This window comes from Neovison vison, chromosome 3 (assembly GCF_020171115.1).
Source record: "Neovison vison isolate M4711 chromosome 3, ASM_NN_V1, whole genome shotgun sequence".
In the NCBI taxonomy this organism is placed as follows: domain Eukaryota; kingdom Metazoa; phylum Chordata; class Mammalia; order Carnivora; family Mustelidae; genus Neogale; species Neogale vison.
Window position 1 is genome coordinate 170,526,230 of NC_058093.1, and position 15,776 is coordinate 170,542,005.

Consider the following 15,776-nt stretch of genomic DNA (forward strand, 5'->3'; position numbering starts at 1 on the left):
GTTGAGTCATTCATTTCCTTATAATATAGTTTTAGGAGGTTTTTTTAAAATATATTCTGGATACAATTCATTTATCAGGCATATGATTTGCAAGTATTTTCACCCAGGTTGTAGTCTTTTTGTTTTTTTGGAAGACCAGAAGTTTTTCATTTTGATGAAATCTAACTTAACAATATGTTATTTGGGGGGCTGTATTGTTAGTGTTGCTTCTATGAAATCTTTGTATAACCAAGGTCAAAAGGTTTTTTTCTTATGTTTTCTTATAGAAGTTGTATAATTGTAGCGTTCACATTTAGATCTATAACCCATTTTGAGTTAATTTTTGTATATTATGCACAGATATGAATCAAAGTCCTTTTTTTTCTTTACATATGGATAGCTAATTGTTCTAGCCCCATTTGCTGAAAAGACTATCCTTTCTCCACTAACTGCCTTTGTGCTTTTGCAAAAATCTGTTGCCCAGGTTTTTATTTCTAGTTCTGGACTCTCTATTTTCTTCCATTTCACCGTTTATCTATCTTTACCTCCATACCACCTCTTTTGACTACTGTGCCTTTAAAATAAGTCTTGAAATCGGGTCACATTAGTCCTACAACTTTCCAAGTTTTTTTTTCAAAATTGTTTAGACAGTCCTAAGTCCCTTGCATTTTGGAATCAGCTGGCCAATTTCTATAAAACTCAGCCTTCTGGTATTTCAGCTAACAGTGAGTTGAATCTTTAGATCAACTTGGGGAGAATGAAATCTTAATAATACTGATTCTTCCAACCCACAAAGATGCTATATCTCTTCATTTATTTATTATATATATGATATGTACATTATATATATTATCAATATGTATATCTATTATATATATTATTACTATAATTCTTATAAACAATGTTTTATAGTTATCAATGTAAAAAATTTTCACATCTTATGTCAGATATATCTCGAACTATTTCATATATTTGATATACTGTAAATGGTATTTTTTTTAAATCTCAATTTCCAATTGTTTGTTGCTAATAGAAATACAGTTGATTTTTTAAATTTATTTTATATCCCATGACATTAGTAAACTCATTTATTAGTTCAAGCAATATTGATTGTAATATTCTTCTAATTTCTACCTTAGGTTTTATTATCAGGGTAATTCTTGCCTCACCAAGTGATCTTTCAGTACATTTAGAGATACTGTTGCGTTGTCTTCTCACTTGCATTGTTTCTAGCAAAAAAAATGTGCTGCATCCGTGTTTGTTCCTCTGTGTTTTTTTTCCCCCATTGGCTACTTCTAAGATTTCTCTTTCTATCTTTATTATCAAACTTAAATTTTTTTATTATTATCAAACATTTTAATTTTTTTAAGATTTATTTATTTATTTTCAAGAAAGTGAGCAGGGTGGAAGGGCAGAGAGAGAGGGAGATAAGCAGACTTACTGCTTAGTGAGGAGCCCAACACTGGTCTCAGTCCCAGGACCCTGAGCTTATGACCTGAGCTGAAACCAAGAGTTGGACGCTTAACTGACTGAGCCATGCAGGAGCCCCTCTGAGCAATTTATGAGGTGCCTTGATGTTGCCTTACTTATGTTTCTTGAATTTGGAGTTCACTGATCTTTTTTTTTTTTTTTTTAAAGATTTTATTTTTTTATTTGACAGATAGAGATCACAAGTAGGCTGAGAGGCAGGCACAGAGAGAGGAAGGGAAGCAGGCTCCCTGCTGAGCAGAGAGCCTGATGCAGGGCTCGGTCCCAGGACCCTGGGATCATGACCTGAGCCAAAGGCAGAGGCTTTAACCCACTGAGCCACCCAGATGCCCCTGGAGTTCACTGATCTTATTGGATTTATGGTTTTATAGTTGTACCCAATTTGGAAATGTTTGAGTCATTATTTCTTCAAACTTTTTTCTCTATACTTCTATCTTTGTCCTCTTTCAAGGACTACAATTACACATATATTGGCCCAGCTGAAATTGTTTCATAGCTCACAGATGCTCTGTTTGTTAAAGAAATTCTCCCTTCTTTGTTTCATTTTGAATAGCTTCTATTTCTATGTCTTCAAGGTCACTAATCTTTCCATATACAGTATCTAATTTGCCATTAGAAAGAGGAGGAGGGACAGTAAAATATCCTCCAGAATGACAAGGCACTTTGAGACCAACAAATGACAGTTGATAGCATTTACACAGAGTTTTATTCAGGTTAACTTACTGATGGGGAGGATCTCATGAACAACAGTTCAAGTGTCATACAGCTCTTCCCCCATAAAGTCCAGATCTTACCCACAGATTTTATAGAGCAATCATAGTTATCTAATGTGACATCATCTATAGAACAGACAGGGGGCACCTGGGTGGCTCAGTTGTTGAGCATCTGCCTTTGGTTCAGGTCCTAGGGTTGAGTCCTGTACCAGGCTCCTTGCTCAGCTGGAAGCCTGCTTCTCCCTCTCCCACTCCCTCTACTTGTGCTCTCTCTTTGTCAAATAAATAAAAATAAAATATTAAAAAAATATATTATATATATATAAAATATATATATTATTAAAATATATATATACATATATGTGTATATGTGTGTGTGTGTGTGTGTGTGTGTGTAGCAGATGGACAATCAGAACAAGGCTTCCTGCATTATGGTCAGGGCATATATTAACTTACAAGAGACTGGGAACATGTAGTCCCCAAGGGAAATTCCTGCACAGACAGGAACAGGATGAAAGGCTAAAGATAGAGTCTGTTTTGTCAGCACTCCTACAACCATTAATATTATTAATTGTACTTAACATCTCACACAATATAGTTTTCATCTCTAGATGTTTGATATGGAGATTTTTAAAGTTTTTTTTAAAGATTAAAAAAATTTTTTTTTTGACAGAGAGAGAGTGAGGAAACACAGTGGTAGCAGTAGAGGGAGAGGGGGAAGCAGAATCCCCGTTGAGCAGGGAGCCCAATGCAGGGCTCAATCCCAGGACCCGAAAATTATGACCTAAGTCATTGACGCTTAACCAACTGAGCCACCCAGGTGTCCTGATACAGATCTTTTTTTTTTTTTTTTTAAGATTTATTTATTTATTTGGAGAGAGAGAGAGCAAGCTCAGGGTGGGGAAGGGCAGATGGAGAGAGAGAGAGAACCTCAGGCAGACTCTGTGGTGAGCATAGAGCCCAATGTGAGGCTTGATCTCACAACACTGAGACCACGACCTGATATGAAACCAAGAGCCAGATGCCTAACCGACTGCCCCACCCAGGTGTCCCAAGAGAGAATCTTTCAAGCAGACTCCCTGCTGAATGAGGAGCCTGATGCAGGACTCAATCCCTCACTGTAAGATCATGACCTGCACCCAAACCAAGAGTTGGTTGCTCCACCAATTGAGCCATCCAGGGCCCCAGATTTAGACCTTTTTTTGATATCTTCCATGTATCTACTTTAATTTTTTGAACATACAGAATACTGTTACAACTATTTTTTTTTAAGTTTTTAAAATTTATTTTTCTTAGTAATCTCTCTAGCCAACATGGGGCTCGAACTCACAAACCTGATATCTGGAGTCACATGCTCTTCTGACTGAGCCAGCCAGGAACCCCCTGCTATAACTATTTTAATATCATTGTCTGCTAACTCTAACACTGATGTCAGTTCTGAGTTAGTTCGATGCACTGATTTTTTTCCTTATCATGAGTCACACTTTCCTGCTTCTTGCATGTCTGAGACAAACAAAATTTGTGAAACAAAGTGAGAAGTAATTTGACATCAGGCAACCAAGAATTATGGTCTCAGAAGGACAGGAAACAAATGAGGTGAGCATAGGATTTTTTTTTTAGTAATTTTTTTTCTGGATTCCAGACATTGTGGGTTTTATCTTCTTGGGCTCTGGATATTTTTGTATTTCTATAAATACTGTTCTGGAATGCAAAGAAGTTACTCAAAAATAAATTGATCTTTTTAGGTCTTGCTTTTAAGAACCATTAGGTGGGTCTGGAGGAATGCTCAGTCCAGGGTTAAATAATTATTCCTCACAATTCAGCCAAAGTCTTTTGTACTTTACCAGTGGCCTGAGAGCCATAAGGTTTGCTTTCTGGTTGATGGGGACAGAGGCTATTCCTGGGCCTTTATGAGCACTGAGCACTGTTACTTCTCATCCCTTAAAGAGTTTTTTCCCTGGCCCCCGCTAGTCATCTCACTTGCATATACTAACCAGTATTTAGCTGAATACTTGAGAGGGTTCCTCTTCAGATCACTGGAGTTTTTCCTCCCTGCACAGGCATCTCTTCTTCGGGACTTTGTTCTGTGAACTCAAGGCACGTTGGTCTCGCCTGACTCAGTTTCACCTCTTCAACTCACAGAACCTGCTGTTGTCTACCTGGGATTCCCATCACTGTGCTGTGGCCTGGAAACCCTCTTAAGGTAATCCTGGGCTCACCTCATTTGTTTCCTGTCCCTCCAAGACCATAATTCTTGGTTGCCTAATGTCGAATTGCTCCTCACTTTGTTTCACAAATTTCATGCATCTCAGTGACAGTAAATCTGGTCCTGGTGGCTCCATTTGGGTCAGAAACGAGTCTTAAAATGTTCTGAGTCTCTGAACTTTAAGCCTAAATGGCTAGTTTTATCTTGGCCTTTCAAGTGCAATTGCCCTAAACTCATCATGTGACATGGTATTTGGACTTACCGCTTGACTGTGCTTCTTAGAAAAGTTTGGATTGCTGTGATGGTGTTTATTACGAATGCTGTTCCAAACAGAGTTGGGCAAGAGTCATGTTAATTGGCAGAATAGCTATTTCAGATAATAGCAAAATGTTAACATTGTTTTTAAACAGTTATCCTTTTTAGTAAGTTTTCCTTGAGCCCCCACTCTAAGCTGGGCATTCTGCCAGACTGAAGATACAGTAATGAATAAACATGACCCCACCTGCAAGGAACTGATGCTCTATGGAGGGAGCTGATGGGTAACCTGGCAGAGTGGTCCCCAAGTGCAAGGGCCCTGTGCTGAGAGAAGGCATAGCACCTTTGGAAGAGAGTGACTGGTCCTTCATAGTTCACACTTTAGGAGAGAAACATACTCTTGCCAAAAAATATCTTCAAATGTGAGTCACATGGTGGCAGGATTTGATGATGATCTTAACAACAGCTAATGTTTACTGTTTTGACATAATGTGTCAGTCACCACTTCATGAGTTTTTTCATTTAATCATCAAAACGACTCCATGAGGGGTAAGGACTGTATCATCCCCTTTTTAATAGATGAGGAAACTGAGACAGAGCAGTTAAGTAATAAGGCCAAGGTCACACTCATTGATTTGCTCTGGTCAAAGGGCAAACTCACTTAAACTCATCCTTTGACCACATATCCAGTAACCCTCCGGCACACTCTGCAGCAGCAGACCGTTCCTTTTGAAGAGTCAGACACATAATATATAGGGTACAAACCAAGTAATCTATACCTGAAAACTTAGCCCACAATCTTTTTCTTCCTAGAACACCTTCCGGAAAAAGGTCAATTCTCAGATGTTTCTATTTTTATTCCAGTTTCCTTTTCTCTGTGTTAAAGCAAAGGTTACCCTTCACTTTCACTGAGTAGTTAGTCCTCTGATTTTTCTCTAGCTATGTTACTGGAATAATCACTGGCATCTGTTCCCCGCCTCAGAATTTTCCTTTAGAATCTTGGATCTGCTCTGAAAAATACTAAATTTTAGAGAATCGGGAATTTTACAAACCTCAAGAATTTTATTAAGTGTTTGCATTTCACTTGGAGAGTGCAGTTTGTTTCAAAAGACTTGTAATTTCATTATTAATGCACAATGTTTTATTGAGTGATTACTATGTGCCTGGCAGCAATGGAGAAGTGCACAACATAAAAAAATAAAGCATTTCCATATGGAGCTTACGTTTGTGTGTGGGGGGGTGGAGGCATACAAACCACAAAAAATTAAAATATAGTAGGTAAAATGAAAAGTAGAAAAAACAGAACCATCAAATGCAGCGTGTATAGCACCTTCTTATATGCCTATAGTTCTTTCATTGTAACCAACAGCCATACATTAATTTGGACTTCTTCTGATCTCATATCTAGTTTAGGTGATCCAAATGACAATGTTTGAGAAATCTGCTTCTGGTAAAGTTCTCTATTTGATTTACCTAAACATTTACCTTTATATTCTTATTTACCTTATAATGTTTTGTCAAAAACATTTTATAGAGCCTTTTTTGCTAAGTTCCCACCATCAGTGTAAAATACGGTGTTTGCTTTACAAATATATAATTGAAGACGAATTGCCCATAGATCACTGCAATGCCGGGATACTTTTGTTTATATCCAATGGGTCACTTGAATAGCAATTTTCAAGTCGCAATTCAGTTGAGGGTGGTCAGACCCTTTGAGGATGTTCCCTTCTTGAAGATTAAGATCAAGACTAAGAAAGGGTCATAAATATGAATGTATTTAACTATCCACTTTGGCTATGCAAAGACTAAGTCTTCTTGGTTAAAGGAATCAGCTACTTGAAATAGTCATCTAAAGAAATTTGGTACGAATTCCTCTGATATTTGTACTGTTTCAAAAAATGACATAAAACGACAACAACAAAGTATTCACTGCTGGGCAGAGGAAGGAACCCAAACGTGAAGTTAGTGGTTGGTGGAATTTGTCTTTGATATTCTCCATATCAGTCTCTCTGGCCATGCCCAGAGCCCGCCGTCTGCCCCCATGGCATGAAGGGGCATCTGTGTTATGGCTGCAGGGGAGAGGAGAAGGTATAATTCTATCCCTTGCCCATCTGTGACTGATACCCAAGAAGCCCACTTACTGAATCTCTGCTATGTAGGGACTGAGATTTCAAGCAATAACAAGAATATTAATAGATAGTTCTCACACTGTACGTGGTAGGTCCCAGCTGAAGTACTTTACGAATGTTAATCCTTTCAATGATCACTACACCCTATGAGGTAGGTACCGTTATCTCCATTTTACAGAAGTGGAAACTGAGGCAGAGTTAGCGACTAAGTGGAAGAGTTTGGAGTTTTACTCAGGCAGTCTGGCTACGGAGTCCTACCCTCACTGGGCTATATTGTCCTTCAGACCAAAGGGCTAATGAGACACCATTGCTGCCTTGGAGGCGGACCCGTCCCGCAGGGAAGATTTGCGCACTTACTCATATGTTCCTTCCTTTAGTCCATGTTTGTGATGTCTCTGCTCTACATCGAGAGCTATGCTAGTTGGGAGCTTGGCATACCCCTTGTCCCTTTTGATCTCACAAGCATACAACCTACTGTAAAATGCGGCACATGCAAGATGGAGAAATCACAGAGTATTATGGGAGCCCCAACTGGAAGCCGCTGACACCGTCATTGCAGGATAGGGACAGCTTGCAAGAAGGTGAACTTCATTTCTAAGGATGGATTTTACATCTCCTGTTTAAAATATAACTCCTAGGTGTGGTGAAAAAAAAAAAATAATGAATACTGTTTTTCTGAAAATAAATAAATTGGAAAAAAAAAATATAACTCCTAGGAGAACTAAAGTCTGGAATTGGATCGTTTCACAACTGTTTGGATGAATTCTTTCCTGATGCACAGAGGGTGAAGACAATAAGTGAGCGGTGGGTGAGAAAGGAATATTTCTGCCTTTGGCAGCTGGGGCCAGGGACAGGGGTCCCCCTGCATGGAGGGGGAGAGGCAGAAACTTCTGAAAGGGACTTCTCTTGCTTCTCAATTTCCCATTTCTTTCTTTTTTTTTTTTTTTTAAAGATTGTATTTATTTATTTGACAGAGAGAAATCACAAGTAGGCAGAGAGGTAAGCAGAGAGAGAGGAAGGGAAGCAGGCCCTCCGCCGAGCAGAGAGCCGGATGTGGGACTCGATCCCAGGACCCTGAGAGCATGACCTGAGCCAAAGGCAGCGGCTTAACCCACTGAGCCACCCAGGCGCCCCTCAATTTCCCATTTCTAACTCCTTCTCCAGATCCAATGCTCATCTGCCCTGTGAATGGCTGGAGTTCCAGAGTCTTTATTCTTGGTCAGATTCTCAGTTCCTGAATGAGAAACTCACTCCTGTAAATCCGTATTTGTTTGTTTAAAAGTAATCTGTTCTGCAGATGTGATCATCCCTTTGAAATCAGAGTTCTTTTTCAGAGTTCTAACTATAAAAAGGTAGAAGTTACTGAAGACACCATCTGTATTTAACTCCAAGCTGTCCATGGGTTGGGGACTTAGGCTGCCTGGAATATTCTTTCTTTCTAAGGAGGAAGACACTGACATGGGGAGTCACCTGCTTGCATAACACATGTGGTCTGTCTCTTACAGGAAAGCATAGGAAACACAGTTCTCTCTCCTGTGAAAAGAGAGCATGTGGCTTGTTATATGGAGCTTACATTTTTTATATCCCAGAAGGGCTAAAAGTAGACTTTTAAAACATCAGAATATTTTATATAAAATTAGGTAGTTAATAAGTAGGAAGAAAAGAATACTAAATATTATATATAATATATTATAAGCTATATTATATATATTCTATATTATATATAGAATATTAAATATTATAATTAATACCCTTACAAATAAAGGGTAAGGGATGACAGGCAGGGTGCAGTTTTGGGTGGTGTAGACAGGTGGTATAGACAGGAGAGAACTTTCTGAGGCGGGTGGCACCGAAGCAGAGCCCTGCGTGAGGTAGGAGAGCCCAGCCATCGCCAAGATGGGAGAGTGGAAGGCTGGGTCAGGCCAGGTCCAGGGTGGAGCCCCACTTGGTGTGGGCCCAGGACCAGAGTAAGGCTGGTCTGTGTCGCTTTGCCTGAGGACAGAAACCACCTTCTCAGAGAGCTACCACCTTAGTCAGTTGCCATCCCTTCCTTTTCTGTTCATCACCACTCTGGGGTCTGCAGGCAGACATCAGGGCCTGGAGGCCAGTTGCTGGGACACAGGTCAGGCTGATTTGGAGAGGGAAATGTTGCCATTGCAACCCAACCTGACTCACGAAAGGTGGCCACAGTCCTGGACCCTGGGCGGGTTCCGAAACACAATGAAGAGATGGGAGGGCAATGAAGAGAAGCTGTACATATTTCACAATTTTTCCAGATTCATATTTCACAATTTTTCCAGATTCAGGAGCAGAGCTTCCCTCCCTGCCTCCCTTCTCCCTCCCTCTGTCCACCTCTCTCCTTCCCTGCCTTTCCCTTAGGGACCCAAGCTTATGTAAGTCCTAACTCTTTCTTATAACACGGTCTCACCACTGGTCTATGCAGTGTCTTGGCACAGAGCATTTTAAAGCCTGGGGATTTCCCTGCTCCTCGCCTGGAGGACCTTGAGTCCATTCAGCTGGAGGCCCTCGGTTATCTGAAGCCGAGGGCAAGCTTTGCAGCAGCGCCTGGTGACTGTGGATGGGGGGGCAGATGCAGAGACAGATTCCAGGCATTGGATTCCATGCAGACCCTAAGCCTCCTTTGGACAACCTGTGGTTTTAGAGCCCATGCTCTCTGCAGACATGCTGTATTGAGCAGGGAGAGGAGGGGTCGGGTGCTGCAGTGAGGAAGCCTGGACCGCATCAAGGGCTCCCCTTGGGCAACTTTATCCATCACTGATGTAGAGCAGCAGTTGGCCAGAGAGCGAGCCCCGCAGATAGCTGCCCACCAGATCAACTCCAAGAGTTTCAGGTCACAGAGGCATTAGGGCTGAGCCCAGCTAGCTGCTGCCGGCCTGCTATTTATAGACCTCCCTCTGATACTATAGATACATAGACACGAGAGGATTTCGGTGCTGGAGCTAGGTTTCCTATCACTTACGGCTTCCAGCAGCCCTTTGCTATTAATCCTGCTGGAGACATGACCTGCCCTTTTTCAGTCTTTAGGAGAACAACAAGTAGTTATTAGAAAAGAAACATCAAGGTACTAGGGGCTCAGTTATACAGCCAAACTCTTGGTGCTGCCTGCCAGTAGACTGGCCACAATCTCTCTCCCAATCCATGCTGCCTTGTGAATTACACACAGCTCCCTCAGAGAGTTAGAATACCATTCAAGATGCACTAACATACTCTTGAGGATTTGAAAATGGAAAGAAGGTGAGTAATTAGACAAGTGCGTATTGTATAGACATACTTAGTAGGACCTGCAAAGCTCCCTGTGGGGAGATTTTGATGATAGTAAGTGTTGTTTTTTTTTTTTTAGAGAGACAGAGAGCACTCATGAATGGCTTTGAGGGTTGAGGGAGGGGCAAGGGTGGGGAAAGAGAGAATCCTAAGTAGGCTCCAGTGCGGAGCCTCACGTGGGGCTCGATCCTACAACCCTGAGATCACGACCTGAGCTGAAATCGAGAGTCAGATGCTTAACCGACTGAGCCATCCAGGTGCCCTCATAGTGTTTTTTATAATATAGATGATATTACAGGGGTGATGTAGGTAATATTATTTCCTTACCGATATCAATTTAATAAATGTAGTGGTACTAACACTGATTAGTATCAGTAATACCAAAACAGGTAGTGATAATAGGCAATAAAAATACAGGTAATATTATTTCCTTAACAGTATCAATTCCATCACCAGGCAATGCAGACTAAGACATTTTCAAAAAGATCTTAGTTCATTAAGATAGCTGAGCTCTATTTCATTTTAACAATGTTTAAGGTATTAAATTTCTTCCAAATAGCATAAATCATGGTGACCACATTAAGAAATAGTCAATAAAATACATAATTAAAAAATGATCACATAATCTTGAATTACCAGAAGCCAAGAACATGTAAATTATTCATTTGAGAAAGGTACAGGTTTATTACAACTTACAAATTTGCCTAGAAGCCTGCAGTTTCAAGAATTTAACTGCCCTTGAATCCATTCCAGAGTCATTGAAGACTAAGTATATGGGTGCAGTGGGATGGAGAATACGAGAAATATGAAGGTTAGTAAAGAGGATATCCATTATCTTCATTTGGGTGTCCCATAAACAATTCTGGAGACAAGGACTTGGCTATTTGGGATTATCCTGGGAAGTAAGAGTTAGGGAGTGGAGAGACACAAGGAAGAAGGGAAAAAACCAGTATAAGTGCTCATTATTAAGGGGATAAAGTGTATTTTTTATCAGCTGGAGTTTGTGGTTAGCTATTAACACAACACAACGTAGCACAGTTCAGCTGCATTATCTGACAGTTTTGCAGAGCAGAAGTCCAACGGAGGTCTCGGTGGGCTAAGATCAAGGTCTTGGCAAGGCTGTATTCCTTCCTGGAGGCTCTAGGGAATGATTCTTTTCCCTTCCTTTTCATTTCTAGAAGCTGCTGTCATTCCTTGGCTTGTGGCCCTTTTCCCCATCTTCAAAGCTAACAACATCTCATCTCGCCTGACTCTTCTCTGTCATCAAGGCTCATTTTGGGCACAGCCAGGAAAAATTCTCTGCTTTCGAGGACCCATGGGATTAGACTGGGTCCACCAGGGTTATCCAGGACGCTCTCCTCAACTCTAGGTCCTCCACTTAATCCTATCTGCAAATTCAGGAAAGGCAACATTCCCAGTTTAAGCATGGACATCTTTGGGGTCATTATGCTGCTTCCAGCCTCAACAGGGGGCAATTGGCCCTAGGCAGGGTGGGGGTAGAGGGGGTGGGGAGGGGAGGGCTCTCTTCCACTGGTACTCGGAGGAGCATGCAGAAGGCCAGACCAGGACCAGTCCACCTGAAGTCAAGGCTGGAGAATTAATCTACCGGCTCCTGCGCCCCATCAGCTGAGGCCTTCACTTGGGGGTAACTTACTACACCTCTAGCTGCCCCCGGATGGTACAATTGGGTTCTGGTGTGCTGGGGCACAGAAGTCCTGGAGACCAGTGAGGAGAGCTGGCAAGGAAGGGTCTCCCACAGCTGCTCTGAAAACAGAGGTTGCCGAGAGGATGTGAATGGGACAGTGGGCAACGGCTACATCTAGGGAATAATGGCCCTGGTGGCCTAAGCCTCACTTGGGTTTGCAACTTGGATACTGGAGCCCAAACCAAGCCCCATCACTCACTGTGAAGCCCTCACAGGTGTTAACCTTTCCCCTTAAGCCCTGGTTCTTCCTGTCTGTCAGAAGGGAGATCACTAAGGACCACAAGGAGCAGTGATGGGTATTAAATGCACTAACAGATGCAAAACAGCTGATGTGTGGTGACAAGTCATACACACGGTAGCAGGAATTTTCACTCATCTACCCAAAGACACATATGTTGGTTGCCAGGCACCAGGGGTGCATCTGTGAACGAGACTGGCAAGGTCCCTGCCCTCAGGCAGCTTCCCTTCCCTATTACTCGACAATAGATGAGTAAATAAATAAATATGCAGGGCCTTCCGGATGACAGCTGCTGCAGTGGAGGACATGAATAGGGGGACAGTATAGAAAGTAAAGAATAAGGATGAAACTGACAACAGAAACTTTCAGCCGTCCAATAATCATTTGTTAGCAAAGAGTCTGAAAACTCCTTTTTCATGGGAAGACGAGGCCTGGAGCTATAAAGCCTTTTACAACCAGTTAATTGTTAAGGGGAAAGGCTTGCAATATTAGTAGGATACTGGACTTGGAAATCTTGAGACTATAATCCTAATCCATGTTGGGGTAAATGCCCCATTGTATCTGATTGACTTGTCATGTATTTGGTTGTCATGAAAATGTCTTGGTCAGTCTATAAGAATTATGTTGGAGACATCAGGACTTTAAAGTGTAATATACGATCTCCTTTAGAATGAAGCCATCAATCCTAAAGCGACATAGTAATTGATTGGCATAGAAAATTACAGTTTATAATTCCTTAGGGACATGAATTCTTCTTTTTAATCTTGGTTTTTTGATTTTGCGGGGTTGGGGGGTAAGAAAGTATCAAGACTGCAGCTGTCTCCCTTCTGGCCTGATTGAAATAAAAGACTTTAACATGTTTATTGTAATAAGGAGCTCTAAGATTTATTTCTGAAAAGAGAATTCTCTTGATGAGTTTATCTGTGTGGTGTGTTACCAACAATCACTCAGACCACAATGGGCAGAATAATTTGTAAGAGGCCAGAGCTGATACAGGATGATACAGGATGCGCAGTGAGGAGGGTATCCTAGTAGCCCAGGAGAAAGAAAGCCTGACAGCCTGATGTGAGGGCACAGTGAAGACACAAACATGCGGACAGATCTGAGGTGTGTGTGGGAGGAGGAACCAAAACGGCGCTGAAGGGACCCAGGATGAGTCATAGGGTTTTGGCTTGAGCCCTGAGATAGACAGTGATACTATTTACTGAAATTGGGACATTCGGGAGACGAATCGTTTTGGGTGAATAAGCAGTATTTAGATTCAGGCATATTTCAGCTCAGGGTGCCTAGTGTGTTATCCAAGGGGGACTATGAAGTTGGAGGAACATAAGCCTGGGGTTCTGTGCAGAAGACAGCCTGTGCCCAGAGAAGGGATCTCAGGTGAGGGTCCAGAGGCAGTCCAGGATTTGCAAAAGTAACACCACCCCCATTTACAGGTAGGGAGTAATCTGTTAGTCAAAAGAATAATGCCCATGGATTTTTCCGGCTCAATCCTCTTTTGGAAGCCCCGCAGATCCGAGATGTGGTTGAGGCGTATAGCCTATGGGAGAAACTGCAGCTCCATCCTTCCCGAAAGACCCTCTGCAGTTACTTAGGGACACATAACGGAAGCTCATGCTGGCAGTGAGGACCCAGTGTCCACCGAGGACAGCAAAGCCCTATTAACTGTGTGACTCAGACCGTTGAATCTAGCTCTATCTTGGGTGACTAAGACTCCTTTGAACAGCACGCCTTTGAAAGCAGATGTGGTGCTTGGCAGATGTTTCAGTAGTTGGATGTTGGAGTGCTCTGTGCCTTTTCTATTCACACGCAGAAGTCTCTTGGAGCAAGAGAGGAGGAGCGGGAGGAGGGCTGTGCTGAAGCCCGGGAGCTCAGCCCTGCGCTAGCTGCTTTTCCTAAACGTGGGACTGGGCGGAGATCAGCTCCAGCAAATGGAGAGCCCTGTGTGTGTCTGCCCAGAACAGTGAGGCGGGAAACAGGATGAATAAAGTTATCTTGGGGATTAATTCCTACTTTCAGCCGAAGTCTTTGGCTTAATGATCTGTTCTAAGTATGCTAATTTGGACAACTGGCCCTAGGTAGCTAACTTGACCCTGAAGTTAAAAGCTTCATCGGGCATGGAAAAGCACTTCCGGAGGAAGTAAGAAGGCCACCCCCCAGAGGGAAGGAGCATGGTTTAGTCTCACGCTCTCAGCCTTTTCTAGCCCACTTTTTTTTTTTTTTTAAAGATTTTATTTATTTATTTGACAGAGAGAGACCACAGTAGCCAGAGAGGCAGGCAGAGAGAGAGAGGGAAGCAGGCTCCCTGCTGAGCAGAGAGCCGGATGCGGGACTCGATCCCAGGACCCTGAGATCATGACCTGAGCCGAAGGCAGCGGCTTAACCCACTGAGCCACCCAGGCGCCCCTCTAGCCCACTCTTGATGCATGTGCAAGTCATGGCCCCCAGATATTCTGCCACTTTCCTTCCCTGTCACCGCCATGCCATTGAAACTCATCAGGAAATGGAAGGCCGCGCGGGGGGGGGGGGGGGGGGGGGCGTCTAGGAAGGTTACTGGGTTAGACTAGTGGTCCTTCATGTCCTGGAAGGCCTTCTTTTGTCTTTTGTCTTCTTTTGTCTAATAAATAGGATGGGATGTTTCCCCTCCTATGTTTCAGCTTTCATGATTCAGGTTAGTGCAGGGGTGACCCCAGGTGTGTGTATGAAAATGTAGGTCTTATTATTTTTCAGGTATGATGAGATCAGATCAGAAGACAACGGCCTTTGAAAGCTTAGCTTGGGGAGAGGATGATTTGAATAATTTCAATGGACTTGGGGGCCATAGGGCTTCTTCCTAGCTATCTGGTACCTGACCCAGTGAGCTAATGGTCCTGAGCTTGAGAGCCACAGGGTAGGTGCTGGAGTATGGGCTTTGGATTGGGATGGGGGGTTATGTAGGGCATGTGCCCACAGGGGATTCTTTGTGCGAATTAGCTAACCCTGGGAGATGCTGCCCCACCAGCATGAGCAAGCCTGCCCTCCCCCCCAGCCCCCGCCCCCCATGCTGGAGCATCCGAAGCACGGGGTTAATACAATGTGAATCACTGTCCTGTAAGGACTGACCTGCTTCTGATCTTTGACAGGGCCGAGCTGGAGCTGCAGAGCACCTTGGGGTAACCTTGGCGCTTAATCCCAGAGTCTCAGTTTCCTCCTGTGCTGAACAGGAGGGTAACCTTGGCGCTTAATCCCAGAGTCTCAGTTTCCTCCTGTGCTGAACAGAGGAGTAATACCTGACTCTTAAGTTAGCTGTTGAGATTAAAGGAGATTGTGTAGTCAGGAGGTTAGCACAGTGTCTGGTACTTGCCGTGTGCTCAATAAATGGTACATGTGCTTTTTGTTTTTTAATTAACAGCCAGATCCTGAGCTCTGGTCAGAAGCCTGACTTGTTCTGGTTAGAGAAACTCTCGGGCTGCTGTGTTCTTGCAACATCGGATTCTCCTTGTTGGAAAGCAGTTCGTATCAGGACCCACGGGATTCTTTTCTCTTTTCAATTATTTTAAATGCCCTAAGAGCTGCTTTGCGCGTAGGTGATGGTGTCACTTTGATAGATTCTAGGCTGAACTGAATCCACTTACCTGGGGAAACGTTGGGCCCAGGAGAGGAAGTGGTTCCCTTAATTTTCACCCAATAGTCGAATAGCCAAGCCGTTTCTGGGAGTCTTCCACTGATTGATTAACGGATCAATTTCCCATTAACCTTTAGTAATAGAACACGTGATGCTATTGAGAACGGGGTTTGGGAA